At 45.3% G+C, this 17,220-nt stretch overlaps 1 long non-coding RNA gene across 5 annotated transcripts; it reads left to right on the forward strand.

Annotated features, from left to right (window-relative positions):
• The first annotated feature begins 1,642 nt into the window (after positions 1-1,642).
• Positions 1,643-15,043, forward strand: LOC107510287. 5 transcript variants are annotated; one of them, XR_001596772.2, is made up of 6 exons: positions 1,643-2,935; positions 3,320-3,557; positions 4,524-4,613; positions 5,211-5,273; positions 11,536-11,779; positions 13,232-15,043. It is a non-coding gene; the product is annotated as an uncharacterized LOC107510287 (long non-coding RNA). The 5 variants fall into 5 exon arrangements; XR_001596768.2 differs by having other exon boundaries at positions 1,643-3,557; XR_001596770.2 differs by having other exon boundaries at positions 1,643-3,557; positions 13,235-15,043.
• The last annotated feature ends 2,177 nt before the right edge of the window (positions 15,044-17,220 follow it).

The following is a 17,220-nucleotide window of genomic DNA, read 5'->3' on the forward strand; positions in this document are numbered from 1 at the left end:
AAGGGGACTTTAGCTTTCGGACCATTGGGAAACTCTCGGGCCTTGGCCCCCCAGCAGCTCTCATCCCTGGTGATATGCTGGAAACTCCTGGATGGGAGGGGCTTTAAAAAACTCCAGCGCAAGGGCAAACCCCAGGCCAAACGCACCTGAGTTTTGGCAGATGGGACCTGCACGAGCCCTCAGGGTGACTCAACTGTGTGCAGCCCCGGCGAAGAACCGCTGGGCGAGGGTTTGAGTCCATCTGTGCTGAAGCAATAGTGGCTCCTCCGATTGCAAATTAGCCGTCAAACCCGGAGGCTTTTAAGGGCGGAAATATTTAATCCTGTGGATTCCAGTATTTGATCGGAGTCAGCACTTTTGATTTTTGACAGTGGCTTCCACAAGGCAAGAAAACTCTGAGTCTTAGTATCAAAAAAGTCATTTACTTGGATTAAAGCTTTATTGCTTTTTGCCAACGTTTTAATGAGGTGGGGATTGGGGGGAGTATCCGTGTTAGAGCAACATCTGCATTATTATTTTCTGAATCTTCAGCTCCTCGCATGGGACCTGCCATGCAGCAGATGCTCAGGAATGCTAAAATAATTAGAGCAGCTGCTGCTTGCTAGATACTGACTGTGGTTGTCACCATCTCATTTAATCTTCAAAGCAACCAGGTCCTATCCGTATCTTCACTTTACAGGGTGGGGTAGGCAGAATACTAAGATGGCCCCAAGCTCCTGCCCCCTCTTATGCATGCCCTACAAAATCTCTTCCACATGACTGTGGCCAAGACCTATGAAAATGATGGGAAATTACTCACGATTATGCTACCTTATGACAAAGATAAAGAAATTTCACAGATGTAATTAAGATCCCTAATCAGTTGACTTTTTAAAAAAATTTGGTATAGGTTTTCATTTTTATTTTGAAATTAAAACTTTTTTTTCAATTGCAGTTGACAGTTCATACTATATTAGTTTTAGTACAGTGTATAGCACAGTGGTTAGACATTGATATAATTTATGAAGTAATCCCCCGGATAAGCCTAGTACTCACCTGGCACCATACATAGTTATTGCAATGTTATCAACTATATTCCTTATGCTGTATTTCACGTCCTCATGACTATGTTGTAACTACCAACTTGTACTTCTTAAATTAATGAAAAAAGAGCTTATCTTGGGTAGACCTGACCTAATTAGGCAAGCCCTTTAAAAGAGGATCGAGAGGTTAGAGACGCAAGTCCTGCTGGCCTTACAGAAGCCAGCCACCGACATGTCAGTTCCAAAGCTGCAAGTAAGCGGATTCCGCCGACGACCCTGGGCCTCAGATAAGACCCTTGGCAGAGGACCCAGCTGAGGTGCGCCCGGACTCCTAATCTATAGTGAAGAACCAAGGTGACTCCATTTTGAAGTAGGCCTCCGTTTTACCAGTTCCCGGAAATACCACAAGAGCCACAGGAACGTCGATCCCTCCCGACACCAGATGTGGTCAACCTGTTAGAATAGCCCTGGAATTCCCCTTCTGTTGTTTACTAGTTAGACCTCCCCTGTGGCTACTTACCCACCAATGTCTGTAAAGGTCAAATTTAACTTACCAATCCCGCAACGCCAAGACAAGTCGCCCCAGCCTGTAGTTTTACCCCTTAAATATGTCCGTAAAATCAAGGAGGGGGCTCTTCTCTTGCACACTGCTGGGGCGGTGTGTGGAGCTGGGTCCGAACTCGAGTTCGTCAATAAAGTCCCGTACGTGCTTGCATCGGTGGTCGGTGGTCGTTTCCTTCGCGGCTCCTGGGGTTCCGAATTGGGCCATGACAATGGAAACTGTGAGTTAAGAAGCGGGTGTTGTTTTAAGCTGCTACGTTTGGGGTAATCGGTTACATGGCAATAGAAAACTAATATACCAGTGAAGAAATGACGGTGCAGAGAAGTCGAAGGACTTGGCCAGGGCCCCACGTCAGAAACTGGCGGGGCTGTGAGTAGAGCCCTGACGTCTGGACCCCATGCTGCTTGACCATGACACTGCTGTCGGTTGTAAAATGAGGCTTGTGTGCACTGGCTCACTGGTGCTCTGTGAGCTGCACCCTGGGACAAACCGAGGTTGACTCCGAAGCCTGCTGCTTTGTAAAATGAAGTGGATTGGGGGCAGGAGGCGTCGGCATAGCTCACGCGTGGCTTTTACACACACGGAGTGGGGCATCAGAGCCAGAGGTGTGGAAAAGGCGTCTTTTCAGATCCACACACCGAGCTGTGGCCCCAAGTTGACACATAGATAAGTCATGCCCAGGAGAAGGCTGAGGAGGCTTTTACTCACGACCAAGAGCATAAAGGACAATTTACTGAACATCAAAGAAACCTTGAAAAAAAAAAGAGACATGGCCTTGGTCACATGGAGACACCCATCTCCTTTGCTCCCACTGAGAGGATGTCGGCCTATGTTTCTGATCAGATCCAAAATTTACACCATCATAATTATTAGAGTTGCCCTTCCTTACAGAAGAGCTAATCCAGCTTTGCCACTGTGTGTGTGAAAGTCTGTGGCTGGGGAAGGGGTGTCTTGGAAAGTTTTTTGTTTTCTGGCACTCAGCTGGAATGTGCCTTCCTCTCTTTCGTTACCTCCCTGCCCTCTTCCTGCCTGGAATGTGGATGTGATGCACGGAGGTGAGCAGCCGACTTGTGAACATGAGGAGAAGGAGAAGCAGAAAGCTACATGAATGGCATGGGTCTCTGACGTCATCATGGAGCCACCTGCCAGCCCTGCGCGGCCTTCCCCTGGACATCTTGCCATGTGGGGAAAATACACTCCTCTTTCTCACGATGGAACATTTTTCTTTTTACCCCTTCAGTCTGATGTAAAAATCTACATCATAAAGCATAGCCCCTAAGTATTGGAAAATACTTGGCAAACTGTCCAATGTTAACATGTGGAAGGAATAATTCGATATCCTTATTAGAATGTTAGAATCCCTTTCTAGAGTTGTCATCAGTGCGAGGGGAAGGACAGGCATGCCTCCCTGCAGCATTGACTCGTGAGAAGGGTGGACGATGGTGTGGAATGGGGAAGAAGAGAGCCAAAATAGATTTTAATCAAAGTAGCAGATCATCCTTTGGGCTCGATGTGTTTAATTTTGTCCGAGACAGAGAAGACCCCAAAAGGAGTTGTTCTCTGTCTTTGAGCACCTCTTACCTGAGAGTGCTTGAGATCGAAACAATACATACAGGTTTGGGGGAGGATGAGCCAGCATATGCGCCAGAGAGGCAGTCTCCTGCATCAAGAGACACAGGTTCTGGAACAAGAAAGAAACAAACTCACCTTTTTTTTTTTTTTCTTTCTGGTGCAGTCACAGCTGAATCCTTGAATTCAGCTCAAGGGCACCTGGACGAACCAGAGCTCGTTCAGAGAAGAGTGATAAGGATGGGACTGAAAAGCAGGTGGGAATAATTAGACTGAAGAAGAATGAACCGAATGAGGACACGACAATTATTTTCAAATATCTGGAGAGCTGCCATGTAGAGGGATGGGACTCAGTGGACCCAACCCTAACCTCTAGACCTGGAGCCCATGGTGGGACTTTCTGGGTGAGGGACAGGTTTAGATTTGGGTTTGGATTTGGATTTGGGTTTACGCACAGTGCTAACAGCCACAGCCACAGCCACAGCCACCAAAGACTGAGTGGCCCACCTCCATAGATGGCCCCATCACCGGTGGCATTTAAGCATGGCTTGGACTGCCATTTGCAGGGGTGTTGTACAGGGACCTCAGCTTACATTTACATGTTGGTTCCTTCGCTCAGTGACTTCATTGATGAATTAGTGTTATTTAACGCCTACTACGTGTCAGGCTCTGAGTGGTCACACTATGGCCTTTAAGTTCTCTCCCAACTTTATGATCCGTTAATGCTCTGAGAGTAATGAGCGCCATTTTGCAAAAGAGAAAACCAAGGCACCGAGATCTGGGACAAGATGCACAAAGCCAGCCAGCATCTGAGTGGTGGACCCCTCATTCTTCCTGAGCCTTTGCTCTGTCTACTCTCTTTTCTGTTTCAATCATTTGTTCTTTTCAGAAAAAAAAAAAAAAAGAAGCCGTGCTCTGCTCAACCACCGAGCTGTGGTGGGCATGTTTAGGCAGGATGGGCAGTTACTCAACATAGGTCCCTTGTGTTGATGTGTTCTCCTGACTCTGACAAATTGGAACAAGCTCTCCCTTTGATCTGCAATCTTCCAAATCTCCCCCAGATACCCGCCGAGCAGAGGCGGGTTACAGGCAAGGGCTGCGGTTCAGATCTCATGCAACACATGGCTTTTCTAATTGGGGAGTGGTTGCGGGTTCTTCAGACACAGTCACCCTGCTATTCTCTGCACTGAGATTCCAAAAATTGCTGTGGAAACCACACATTTCCAAGCAAGCCCGTTTAAGCATTTCTCAATCTCTCTCTCTCTCTCTCTCTCTCTCTCACACACACACACACACACACACACACACACACACACTCACCACTCCATTGCCCACCTTCACATCTTACATGTATGGATATTTCCTTCCAGGATCCCTTGCCCAGCAGAACCTCCATGGCTTAGGAGTGCCTCCTCAGGCAATAAAAGCCAGCTTCACGTGTGCAGCCGGAGATCCCACAAGTAAGCAGGGCCATCAAGTTCAGGCCTTCTTTAGCTTCGCCATGCGCCAGGCTTACGAGATGTAGTAAGAGCAAATTGGCAGCTGTGCAGGACTGTCTGACGCTGGTAAAAGCATCTGTTGGAAACTTGCTTTGTAATTTCCTGAGCCTTTCAGGGTCAGAAGTGGGTAGAAACCCCCAAAATGGAAGGAAATCCTAATCACTTTCAAGTGGGAGGAAAATAAGAAACAGATGGGCATGCTTGGGTGCAGTCTGTGGATTCCGAACGGCAGGCTCCCAGGAGAAACGATCCCACGATGTCCGAGGCCCTGCTGTCTCAGGGAGCAAGCGCTGACATTCTCCCGAGGTCACTGATGTGGCCCAGACTGAGTGGGTGGGAGCGGTGTTCAAGTTCACCCTCCCCCAACACGGCTCTCTAAGGCCGGAGGGGAGCTGGAGAATGCAATGGGAACCCTGAATGCATTCGCTGCGTTCTTCCATCATCTTTATCGGTTTTATTCACCGAGGTATTTTCGGCACCCGGAACAGTGCCTGACACAGAGTGGGCGCTCGACGAATATTCCTTGAATGGAAGAATGTTTCCATTTTTGTATCCTAGGTACTCCCTAAGGTTCTTGACACGTTGCTGACTTTGTATGAATGGTCGCTGCAGGAAACTAAGGTAAAAAAGCAAAGAGGGCTTTGATCTCTAAACAGAACTGGAAAGGAGTATAACTTGGGAAGGCTGGAGGAGTGGGGAAAAACCAATACAGGTGTGTGGAGGTGTCTGGGAGAGCAAACTGGTCATGTGCAGACCCTCAGAAAGTGTCCCTGCTGGGGAGCAGAAGTAACCAGCAGCTTCTCCCACGTGCTTTTGAAGGGGATAGCTCGTTCTGAAGTTTGTCTGCTGTGAGGACTTCACACTGGCTTTGCTTCACGGCCGAGGCCTTTATCCTGAGACAAAAGATCTCCCTGCTCTCCCCTGCGTTCATTACACCTCTGCCCTCGTCTTTCCTTACCCTGTCATTCTCCTTAATTCTTAGTTTCAGTTCTGGGGAGTAAAATGGGGCTTTGCAAAAGCCCCATTTTCCAAGTTCTGTCTGATCTGGCTTATGTCGTCATAGCTTTCATTGGCCCGAATGAAAGCAAGAAGACTTTTAGTTTAAGCCTTCCACTATTAGAGATCCGAGGTTACATGATATATTTTATGCTCATAACTGATGTGGCTGGAGAATGAGTATTGGATTCATAGCAGCGGCAGAACAGAAAATGTGATGTATTTTATGCACGTCGATAAAGGAATGACCTACTCTTGTTCTACAGAGAATGGAAATTAGAAGTGAAACACCCTTCGTATTCCAAAATAGGGTCTCGAACATTTTGTAATTTTTATTTAAATTGTTAGGAGGCGTGGAGCTGTTAGTTAATCTATCTTCCAATATGCTGTTTAATATAGCACTGAATAAATGATGCAAGTCATCAATGGATGAGTGATTAACTAATAGCTCTGCTAGTAATTGATTTATTTTTCTTCAATAAAGTTCCATAAACCGATGGGGGGAAAAAAGAATTTTCAGCAATTAGAACTGTGATTTTTCAAAAAGTGATTGGAGTCTGCATAACTAACAACTCTTTCTGATTCTGTATGAATAGGCCTCTAGAGGTAATAAGGAGAATTTCTGCAACCCCTTTGACAAGTGCAATTTGTCACTCTGTTTAACACTTGGAGTAAGTGATAGCTTTATGTTAATGGTCAGAAAAGGTTGGAACTTACAGTTAGTGAATGAGGCTTAAAGGTAACTTTTCACCTTAAAAATACCCCCCTTGCTTTTTCTTTCTCTATCAGCAAGGCACACTTAGCAGAAACATCCTATAAACGTCTCTGCAAAAGGTTTGATTTTCTTTACCTAGAGAAAGAGTCAGAAATGCAAAGATGTCTTGCTCTACTCTATCCCTTCCCTAACCCTCCAGGCACAAACAATACAGGCTACTCCATAGATTTAACTCAGGGTTGGTAAATGAGAGCTGTGGGAGCCACAGGCAAAGGCAAGTCATTCCTTGAGTAATAACTAGGTTAGGCAGGAGAGGAGGGACAGAGAGAGGGGGAAAGGAGGAAGAATTTACAACAGGAGACATGCTTCCAGCCAGCTCAGCCACCACGCTGTGTATCAGCTGAGTGGCCACTGCTCCGCTGTTCCGAAGACATTTACTATTGCCCCTAAGTGATTTGTTCCCCATACTCGAAGAGATACCTCATTGGCTAGTGGCTGTTCCCTCCCTTAATAAGTTGTGCCTGGGTCCCAGGGGTGCTTTGCTGGACTTAGAGACTGAGCCCAACATGGAACAGCCCAACTCTGCAGACGTAAAGGCAATGAATGGGGAAAGGGGTTGTGGGTCCTTGGTCAGAACCGAGCCATCCCCCAGAGAAGGCGTACTCTACTGCTCCTTCTAAGAATCGGATTCTCTCATGGAGAAGGTGAGGCTGCCTTGCTGGGACCCAGGACGCAGTATATGGCTGTTGAGCTCATTGGCATGCATGGATTTTAGTTTCATTAGAAGCAGTCTTCTTTAGCCCAACACCAGATAATACCTAAATACAGAAATCAGGGCTTTTGAACCAGAAGCTTAGTCATAAATAGCAGTCTTCAGAACTGCTATTTACAACCTTAATTTCCCCCTACTACTCATATCCTATAATATTAGCTCTGCCCTTGCCCCAGGAGGCTACAGCTCCACTTCATGAAGCTGAAAAAAAAAATGCCAGCAAAGGCACCAGGACTGAGTCCGCAGCCCCGGGCCACCCTGACCTTTGGCGTCTTTTCTCAGTTCTGTTTTGCTGAAAGAAAGGCCTTCCCGGTACACTTGTCATCGCTTGTCTCCTTTGTTTTGTTCTCAGTGATCTGCGCGCCTTCCCTGTTCTGCAGCCTCCGGCCATGGGACAAGGCCTGGCCGTCAGGCAGAGCCTCACGCTTCTCGCTTTCCTTCTTGCTCTCACGGGGAACCCTCGATGTAAAAATTCCACTGTCATGGGTGATGTTCTGAGTGATTCCACAACCCCAAATGAGCGGCCCAGCGAGTGGTCAGAAGAGGAAGGAGGTGAACCGAAACTCTCAACTTCGTGAAAAAGTATTGAAATCTAGGAAGAAAATAAGTTGATGTTTGCATGTAATAGTAACGAGAGAAGGGTGGGACTATCTCTGAAGCAGGAAGGCCATTGAAGAACAGGTGTTCAACACGTGATGCTTCCAGCGGTGAACCTAAAAATCAAACACACGCGCACACACACACACACGTTAGAAAGAAAATGGTTCTTATAGGGGTGAAACGCAGGAGGTCGGGAAGCATCTAAGAGCTAGTGTTTCATTTTTCTGGAGTAGGATTAATATACTGCATGTCAACTGTGTTTTCTGTTCTTCTCCCTCTCCCCCCCGCCCACCCCATTTCTCATCACGTCAATTATTTGTTTACACTTTGCGGGGAGTATTACACAGAGTTCGGCGACTCTCAAACATCCAAGTCATCCCAGCTGGTGAGACCCGCGAGGTCCTTCCTGATGTGACCTTGCTCACTCCTCCATCCTCTCTTTTACCCTTCACCCCACCACCGTTTCACCAGCAGAACCGCCCTGGTGCCCTAGACATGCTGCGGCTCTCTGGCTTCTGTGACTTGTCTGGAATGTCACACTTTCTCTCCTTCTCTCCTCTGCATGCCCCTCCTCCTGGGGAGCTCCGACTGTCACTTTCTCTGTGATGTTGTCAGTGACTCCCTCATTTCTCACCCTTAGATGTAGACCTGCCCTCCCTCTGCTCCCATCACCTTTAAAAGATCTCCATTCTAGTAATGACCAATTGTGCAATAAGTCGTCTGTTTTCATGCCTATATCCACTATCAGATTTTGTTTCTATGAGGTCATAGACTCTTTCTTGTTCACCAGTGTATCCTTAGTATGTAGCATTGTATCTAGCTCAATCGTATTGGATGGATGGATATAGATGAATAAATGGATAGAAAAATGTCCACTTCTATAAGGATAAGGAAGAAAGGAACAAAAGACGGTAGATGCAAAATATTAACTACGTGAAAAGGAGAGTTGGAGTTGGGGGGGGCATGTTGAATCAACCCCAGATCCACAGTGATGATGACCAGGGTCAGTCATGAGCAGAGTCAAGGGGTTGCTTCTGTACCCATGAAGGCTGCATCTGGGATTCGTCGAGAGTAGCCTGCTACAGCGAAGGTTCAGTGAGCAGGACATGATTTTGCTCCGGTGTTTTGTGGTCAGCCCATCTGCAGCAGCACTAACTAGGAATATCTTTGGTGGGTTTAATTTTTTCCCCCTGAAAGCCAAAGAAATTTAATCTGAAAACCAGCATCCTACAGGTGATAATTAGAAAAGAACAGGTTAAGAATTTAGAAATAACAGTGTCCCTACTGGGAACGTTAGGTTAACACCAGTTACTGAGCTATCCTCGCCAATAAGTTGGACAGAACCCTGAAAATTTCTCCACGTGTGCAAATTAAAAAAGTGTATCACTTTCATGAGTTTAAACCTGGGTTCTGAAGCCTCTATGATTCTCTTGCTCTTCTTGAAAGATCCAACTTAAGCAGATTGTATGCTGGACAGTTACGAGTAGCTGGGTAGGCATTTTTAAAATTTATTTTTAATTAATTATTTATTATTATTATTATTATTATTATTTTAGAAAATCAAAATTCTTAAGCCTAGAAGAACATCTGCTTTGTATCTGATCGCTAGGTAACTCCAACTTTCCTAGCAAGTCGTAACATTTGAACTGACAACCCTAAGGTATATTTTGGCACTTAAGAAAGTCTACATTCAATAAGTGTTAAGATGCATGTCTCTGGAGCCTCATTCAAGGGCGTTAGAGGGCTTCACTCACTTTGGGATGCTTGTTTACACAGGTGTAGCTAAGCATTACCATCTACCAGACCCAGGCAGATGTGCTAATGAGTGTGGACCCACAGGGCTCACTTAAGCCTTGCTTAATAGGACAATCAAGTGACTGCTGGAGACCTGGGGGATGACCGCCACCAGAGCACATTCTGGCACATAAAAATTATACTCAGAAAATGTTGAAGAGAAGAGAATACTTTTTTAAAGGGCCCCAAGTCACGTCACCAGTGGAGAACTGACCAGATTTCCACCTGTTTGAAATTAAATGTGTTTATTATCTTTGCGTCTCGCTCCCCAGCTCAGTATGATCAGTTAAAAAAAAAAATCTGCTTAACTGAAAGCATATTTTTATAAGTTTAACTGGCTGTTTGCTTTCACAATAAAGCCGTGACATTTCTTCTCTCTCTAGGACTCTGATGTGTGCTTTATCGGAACTATAGGATGCTGCCTGTGGGTTCTCATCATTCAACACTCACTTTTTATCCCATGCTATATCCCAGACTCTGTGCTAGGTTTGGGGGCAAAGTGGGACCAAGATAGTCAGTAAGTAAATATGTAAGTGAAGCAATTGTAGTTTGCGAAACGTGCTAGAAGGGGAATAAGCGTGGGAGATAGATAGCGAGTGAGTAACCGTCTAGGGCCACCTTTGGGGTTGCGTGGTCGGAAAAGACTCTCCGGGCAAAAGAATTAGGAGCTGAGACCTGGAGGATGAGAACAGGCCATTCGAATAGGAACTGGGCGATGAGCGTCCTAGGCCAAAGGAACGGCAATTGCAAGGGCTTCGAGACGGCCGAGGGCTCGTAATGTTTGGGGAAGAGGAAACGAGCCAGTGTGGACGGAGAGGAGAAGCGGCATGAGAGGAAGCTGGAGAACGGCCAGCGTCGGATCGGGCAGGGCCTCGTGGGAAATGTTCAGCACGTTCGACTTTATTCCAGAAGCAACGCGAAGCCAGGAGAAAACGCTATGCTCGGGTTTGCATTTTATGAGGATTAGGCCGGCTGATCGATGGAAAGCAGACTGGAGAGGGGGAAGGGTGAGGCAGGAGGCTGCGTGGGAGGCGGTCGCATCCATCCGGGTGACAGGTGAGGCACTGGAACAGCACCATCGCAGGCGGAGAGAGGACGGTGGGGTCGAGGGGTTCGGGAGGTAGACGCGGTGAGACTTGCTGAGGCATTGGCTGACGGGGTTGAGGGAAAGGAAGACACAGGACACCTGTTGGCATTTTAACCTGAGCAACACGATGGATGATGGTGCTGCTTACGGAGACGGAGGACCTCCCAGGGGAGGAGTGGCTCGTCCGTGGGAAGGTGGGGAATGACAGTCCATTTTAAACTTGTTCACTGGGGACACTCGCTACGAAGTTCTGTGCAGAAATGCAGACGTCTCTTGGCGACAAGTCTCTTGAAAAGTCCGACTCTTAATTTATTGTTATAACATTAGAAGTAATGATAGAAACATTTGGAAGGACATGAGATGGAGCTCGAGCGAAGCTGGGAATTAGAGATGACTCAAGGCTTGGCAGTAAATCTAGTGAATGACATAACATATGGAAAGATGTAACCGTGGATTTTCTCCTTTGCAATGTCTCGTCTGACCAGACTTTATTCCTGCATTGGAATAAAAATGCTCGATGAGGTATGGGTGCAGGGAGTCTGCTCGTGCTGGGAGGCATGGCCGAAATGTCCAGAAAGGAGGACGAGAATTATGACGCAGAGACAGAGGAAAGTACCTGGGACTTGCGAGGAATGCCTGCGGGCATGATACAATCTACTTGCTTAATATTTTCCCTGGTTCCAGTGAGTGAAACTCATTTTTTTTTAAAAAAAACCATGCCACACATGACATTTTCTCCATAAATCAAGTATGAGGAAAGTGAACCGAGGCACCTCTGAGCCTGTCTTCAGCCAAGCCTCTGCCTTCCTATTGATCTCCGGCAGATTCCGTTTGTTTTTCCGCCAGCCTGCCACTGCCGAGCACACGCCGTCCCTCTCTTTGCTTTGCTTATCTCTTTTTCTGTTTGATGTTCTTAAAGGGTCCAGAAGCGTAATACGTGGGCGGTGGGCGAGCAGCAGGCAGCGCGAAATGCTTCATCGCGGGTCGCCGACTTGGAAGGCTGGGTCGCCGCAGTGGGTTCTGGTCTGCGTGCCTGGCAGGGGAGAGTCTTCTGCTCCGGGTAGAACCAGCGGACGCTTCGCAGGGAGAGAGGCCTCGGCTGAGTCCTTAGCTTTGCCATTGTGGCTTCATGTCATCGAACCCAGTGGTTTCACCGGTAAAATGTGAGTGATGACATGTATGTAAATCGAAAGGCTGTGGTGGCGATTCAGTGACGCGACGTACGTGAAGTCGTTCGCGTGATAATTCACGCTGCCACCTGCAGATAGCCCATCACATGGTTGTCCTCGCGAACGTAATGTTTGTCAGTTTGACAGGAAACAAACGTTACATCACTCTGTAAAGGCCGTTGACAAACATTATGGCCACAGGGGAAGGGGTGCTGGGGGCCGGGGTGCAGTTCTTCTGTCACAGTCTGGCAAAGGTTGCTGACTGCGAGCTCCCGATGTGTTAACTTTAACTCATCTTTTTTGTTTGTTTGTTTTTTGAATTAAATGAAAAATTTAAATCGAAACAATTAAATTAGAAAATGGGCACCTTTCCTATGCAGGGTGGATTACAAGCGTCTCTTGAAAAAGACAGATTGGGTGGCAGGGGGCCCCCACCATTCCAGATGGCGGCCATAAGCTGTGACGTAGATGCAGGCCCCAGTCTCGAGGTGGCATTCTGAATCCACGGCAACGTGGAAACCAGGCTTTGTGAAGAGAGAACGTGTTTTCTAGAATTCCTAGAGATTTCCTTTAACATCTAAAGAGCCTGGCTAGATCAAATAGGATCGAAGCTAGGGTAGAGAGCAGACAAAAGAAATGACTTATGGGAGATTTCCCCCAGATGGGAAGAGGAAGTAGAAAGTGTTGCCATAGGAGATGAGAGGAAGATTCTGAGAGGATAAAACAAGGATGCTCACCACAGCCTGGTCGCGGGGAAGAACTGACTCTCCCCTCAGGCTTCCCTTTCCGCCACCTCACCAGGCTTAAGGGAAGTTGGGGCGGGGGGTGACGAGGCGTTAGAAACCCTCACAGAAAGCCCAGAAGGCCTGAGGGAGAGCCAGCACATTTTGGCTCACCAACTCCCACCCCCGGCTTCACCACTGTGCCTACCATGGTTTGAAACAGCCAAGGGAGAGGGTTCCTCATGGCCTGGAGTTCCCCTCCGCCCGGGGGACAGGATGCCAAGGTGTCGAGAGCAGCGGTGTACTGGCAGAGCCTGTGGTCAGGGCAAGGAAGCAAGAGGCCACAAAGCACAGGGACCTGGTGATTTAGGGGACCACGGGGACCTTAGGTTTCGGCAACGGATGCCAGCAGGATGCCCATGAGGGACAGTGAGATCAGCCACACCTAAGCAAACGCCAGCCTAGGACATTTAGGGACAAGACCAGTCCATAGCTAAGGACTCCAAGGACCTCTTCCACAAAGATGCCTTGCTTCTCTCTGCACCCAGATTCCATGACGGGAAGGGGGGAGTGGGTGGAGGGAACCCTTGAGAGAGGGAAGAAACCACCTTTGAGTTGAATGGGTATTTACCCAAGCGAGGCTGAGTTAATCTCAAAGTGAAATGTTTCAACCAGGAACAGAGTAAGTTGCCCTTAATTGGCACTTTTTATTTTTCTCTGCCAGCAGGAGGAATGGGAGCTCCAGAGAGACAGAGCGGTGGGAGACAACACTGAGCTTCCTTTTCTCAACAGCTCTGAATGTCCTCTGTAAATGTCGACGCCTTCTCCTCGACTTACTCAGAAGACTCACTCTTTACACTGGGCCTTTGCCTTTGAGTCACTGAATCAAATGAGAGGCGATGAATGTGTTTCTCTGAATACAGTTATTATTTTTACTCATTATTTTTAGTATAATAACATTAAAAGAAATTAATGCAGGAAAATATCCCTATCCTCTCTACCCTATATCAAAGATGGTGTTTTGTTTTGTTTTGTTTTGTTTAAGTGGTTTCTTTATCCATATTGTTAAAATACTGGCTGACGGTTTGGTCAAAACCTCGGCCTAAGAAAGGTTGAGCTGCTGAAACCCAGAGCTTGTCCCTGGTAACATAAAGGAAGAGAGAGATGAGCTGATTACCTGACATTGTCATAGGGCATCAAGCTTTTGCTTAGTGGAGAGACCTTCCAATTAGTGAAATGGGACATTCTTAGGAAGGCAGGATTTCACTCTATTTTCTATTTCCTAACCTTTGCCCTTAGGCAAAATCCCTGGATTCTTGGGGATGTCTCTCCATTCTTTGTCTGGCATTCTAGACGCTGTCTGGAGCTGCAGACTTCTTTGGAATGTTGACATGATGATGATTCTGGAAGAACGTTGCAGATCGGAATCGTTAGGCCTTTTTATCTGGAGTCTTGAAGAAGGGGTTTTTGCTTTGCTTCCCTCTGCTTGTTGATTTTTTTCCCCCTTCTCCTGTTTGCGTTGTAATGGACGTGGCATTTTAAGGAAGTGTTTTACTTGGACTGAGGAACAAGCAGTGAGGCAAGAGACATTCCCCGGCTCACATATATGTATAGCTCTGATTCGAAGGCATACGTTGTTCTCAACAACTGCTTGTCCGTGCGCTTCCATTTATCATCAGATCTGCCTGCATCCAGGAGTAGGCGGATGCCTTGTTCAACAAGACTGTCTGCAAGGGTTAATCTAGTCATGAGCGGATGGGCTGAGATTACGGATTGATGTTATGGATTGATATTGTGGATTGGGAAACACACTGGAATGAAGCAAAGCAGCTGGTATTTCGAGATGCCATTTGGTCGTCTCTCCGGTTATTCCCATGGGCGTTCCCTCAGCAGTCCCCAGTTTGCACGTTCTGCCATTAGAGCCTTGGATGATGTCGGCCTTGGGGCCACGCGAGAAGTATCCAACACTGAGGATCACCTTCCTGTGGGTTTCTCAGCTGTGAAGAAAGGAACACGGCTTAGATGATCCCTGGAGAATAAAAGAGAGGAAACACTGAATAAAATCTAGACCCGAAATCTACGGACAATGGGAGAAATAAATAAGCCATTTAATTAAGACTTTATACTCGTTTCTTACTGAAAACTAGGCTTATTTGTTCCCGAGGCCTGTAATATTAGCTGTATTGGCATTCCAGATGTTAAATCACACTGACTGAATCAAAGGGGAAAAATCAGATCATGAGAAACTAGCTTGGCAGTATTTCTAATTTCTATCATGATTTCTCCTTTGAGCCATGACTAATTTTGAATCATTTTCAGTTTCCAAATATACAGGAGTATTTTTGGCTATTATTTTGCGGGGCTGAGGGTTGTGGAATTGAGTTCTCATTGTATTGTAGTGTGGTCAGTGTTTTGTCAATTCTTTGATATTTATTGAGACATTCTTTATGGTCTGGTATGTGCTCAATTTCTGGAAATACCCCTCAAAACTTGAAAAGAATGCAGATTATCTAAGAGTTGAAATAAAATTCTAAATATGTGGATTTTATAAAGTGTCTTAGTTATGCTGTTCAAATATCCAACATCATTATTACATTTTTGATCACTTAATGAATTAGTTTCTAATAGATGAATATTAAAATCACACTTTAAGAAACTTGTTTTCATAATTCTATTGACTTTTCCTTTACATGGAATTACTGCTTTTATAGGTCAGTCAAACATTGACAATATCATATGGTTCTACTCGATATTTTGGGATGATGTTGCTAATATTTATTGTTTCTGGTTTCTCACGTTTTTCCATTGTGTATTATGTTATAAACTTCCTTGTCCCTAAATAATACTTTTTGCTTTAAAATCTATTCTCTTTGACATATGGTTATAACATCTTCATTTTAATCAGTATTTTTCTCGTATAATCCACATATCTTCATTCTGATTAATATCTATTTGTACTAATGTCTAACATATCATTTTTTCTATTTATCGTACTTTTTTTGGCCTATCTCCCTTTATTCCTGACTTCCTTTAGGTAACTAAATTTTCTTTAATCTGTTCATTCCCTCCTTATACTCTTTTGGAAGTTATATATTCTATTTCTATGATAGTCCTACCAAGACACTCCATTCTGATGACTTTTTTTCCCCAGGTAAACTCACCTGAGCTCCAGGACATGTTCTAGTTAGAAATATCCCATACGTGGAACCCGCTGGTTTCTCCAGAGATCAGGATGCTGTTTATTTGGTCACTTGGCAGCCCAAACACAGACACAGTTGGTAGAAAGGAACATAAATATCCCTGAGCATAGTGGAGAACTAAGAGAGACATTTGGTTAATTTAAAACAACCAGCTCTCAAACTTGTACACTCTTTTGCTTTACTTAGATAGTGGTTCTCAAACTAGTGTGCCTCAGAGCACTAGGAAGGCTTGTTAAATATAGATAATTGGGCCCACCCCACTCTGATTCTGGGATGTGACTGAGAATCTGCATTTCTAAGAACTTCCTAGGTGATGTTAATACTATTACCTTCGATTAAATCAAAGGGATGTTCTACACCAAGTGCCCGACACTCACCCCTTACGTAAATACAATTAAACAATCGATTCACTGGGTGAGCCAATAAAGACTAGAGGTGGACCCCCTGGGGGCTTTCAGTATTTGGATTTTTTTTGCTTAATAATTCAGCCCAAGTCCCGAGGTTAATTATATTTAAATATATTGTTTTCTAATGATTACTGAGCAGTGAGGAACATCTTTGGTGATGTAATTGAATAAATCTAGCCCCATGAATTTGCCAACGGTCAGCTGTTTTTGACTCACAAAAATGAAAATATCATGGTGCTCAATCTAGTATTTCACACCACCATGTTATTTTTTTTAATTTTTTTTGTTTTTTTTTTTTTTGCTTTTCTATGTTGCTTCTTTCCTTGTCCTATTTCTCTCGTACATGTTTTCCGCCATGAATCTCTCTCTCCCTCTCTCTCCCTTCACTGGCTCCTGTCTGGTCTCTCTTTCTCTGTCTCTAAAACTATAAGAGAGAAAGACTGCGACACAGAGAATGACGTGAGTGGTCCTCGAGCCCTTACGGTGTAGAGCTTAAGAGTGCGGCTCTGCTGTTGGATGGCGCTAACACTTTCCGTCTGAATGACTCTTGGGAAGTTACTTAACTTTTGTGTGCCTTGGCTTCTTCATCTTCCACATAAAGATCATAAGGGTCATCCCCTGCCTCATGGGGTGGTTGTGAAGGTTAAATAAGCTAACACATCTAAAGGACGTAGAAAAACCTAAGTCGGATGTTCAGTAAATATTAGCGAACGTTCCTGGACCGAAAGTCTCAATTTCTTTAGTTCAAAAGAATATGTGGAAAGATGCTCATCATATATTATTGAGTGAAAAAAGGTCACAGAACAACAAATGCAATATAATTTCATTTTGTAAAAATAGTATCTATATTTACACATAGAAAGGAGATACTTAGAATTTCCTGGGTTATGGGTTATTCGTATCTCCTTTGTACTTCCTAATTTTTCTAAAATGAACACATATTACTTCTGTGTAATAAACTATTTCAAAAACACATTGAATAGACCTATTTATATGGTTGCTCTATGCAGAATTCAAGTGGGTGAGTTATAACATAGTGACTGTGCATATATGTGAGAAGATTACAATTTAAGTTGGTCGTTTTGATAGGGTTCAGGTCATTGGCT

The sequence above is a fragment of the Rousettus aegyptiacus genome, unplaced genomic scaffold (genome assembly GCF_014176215.1).
Source record: "Rousettus aegyptiacus isolate mRouAeg1 unplaced genomic scaffold, mRouAeg1.p scaffold_m13_p_6, whole genome shotgun sequence".
NCBI classification, from domain to species: domain Eukaryota; kingdom Metazoa; phylum Chordata; class Mammalia; order Chiroptera; family Pteropodidae; genus Rousettus; species Rousettus aegyptiacus.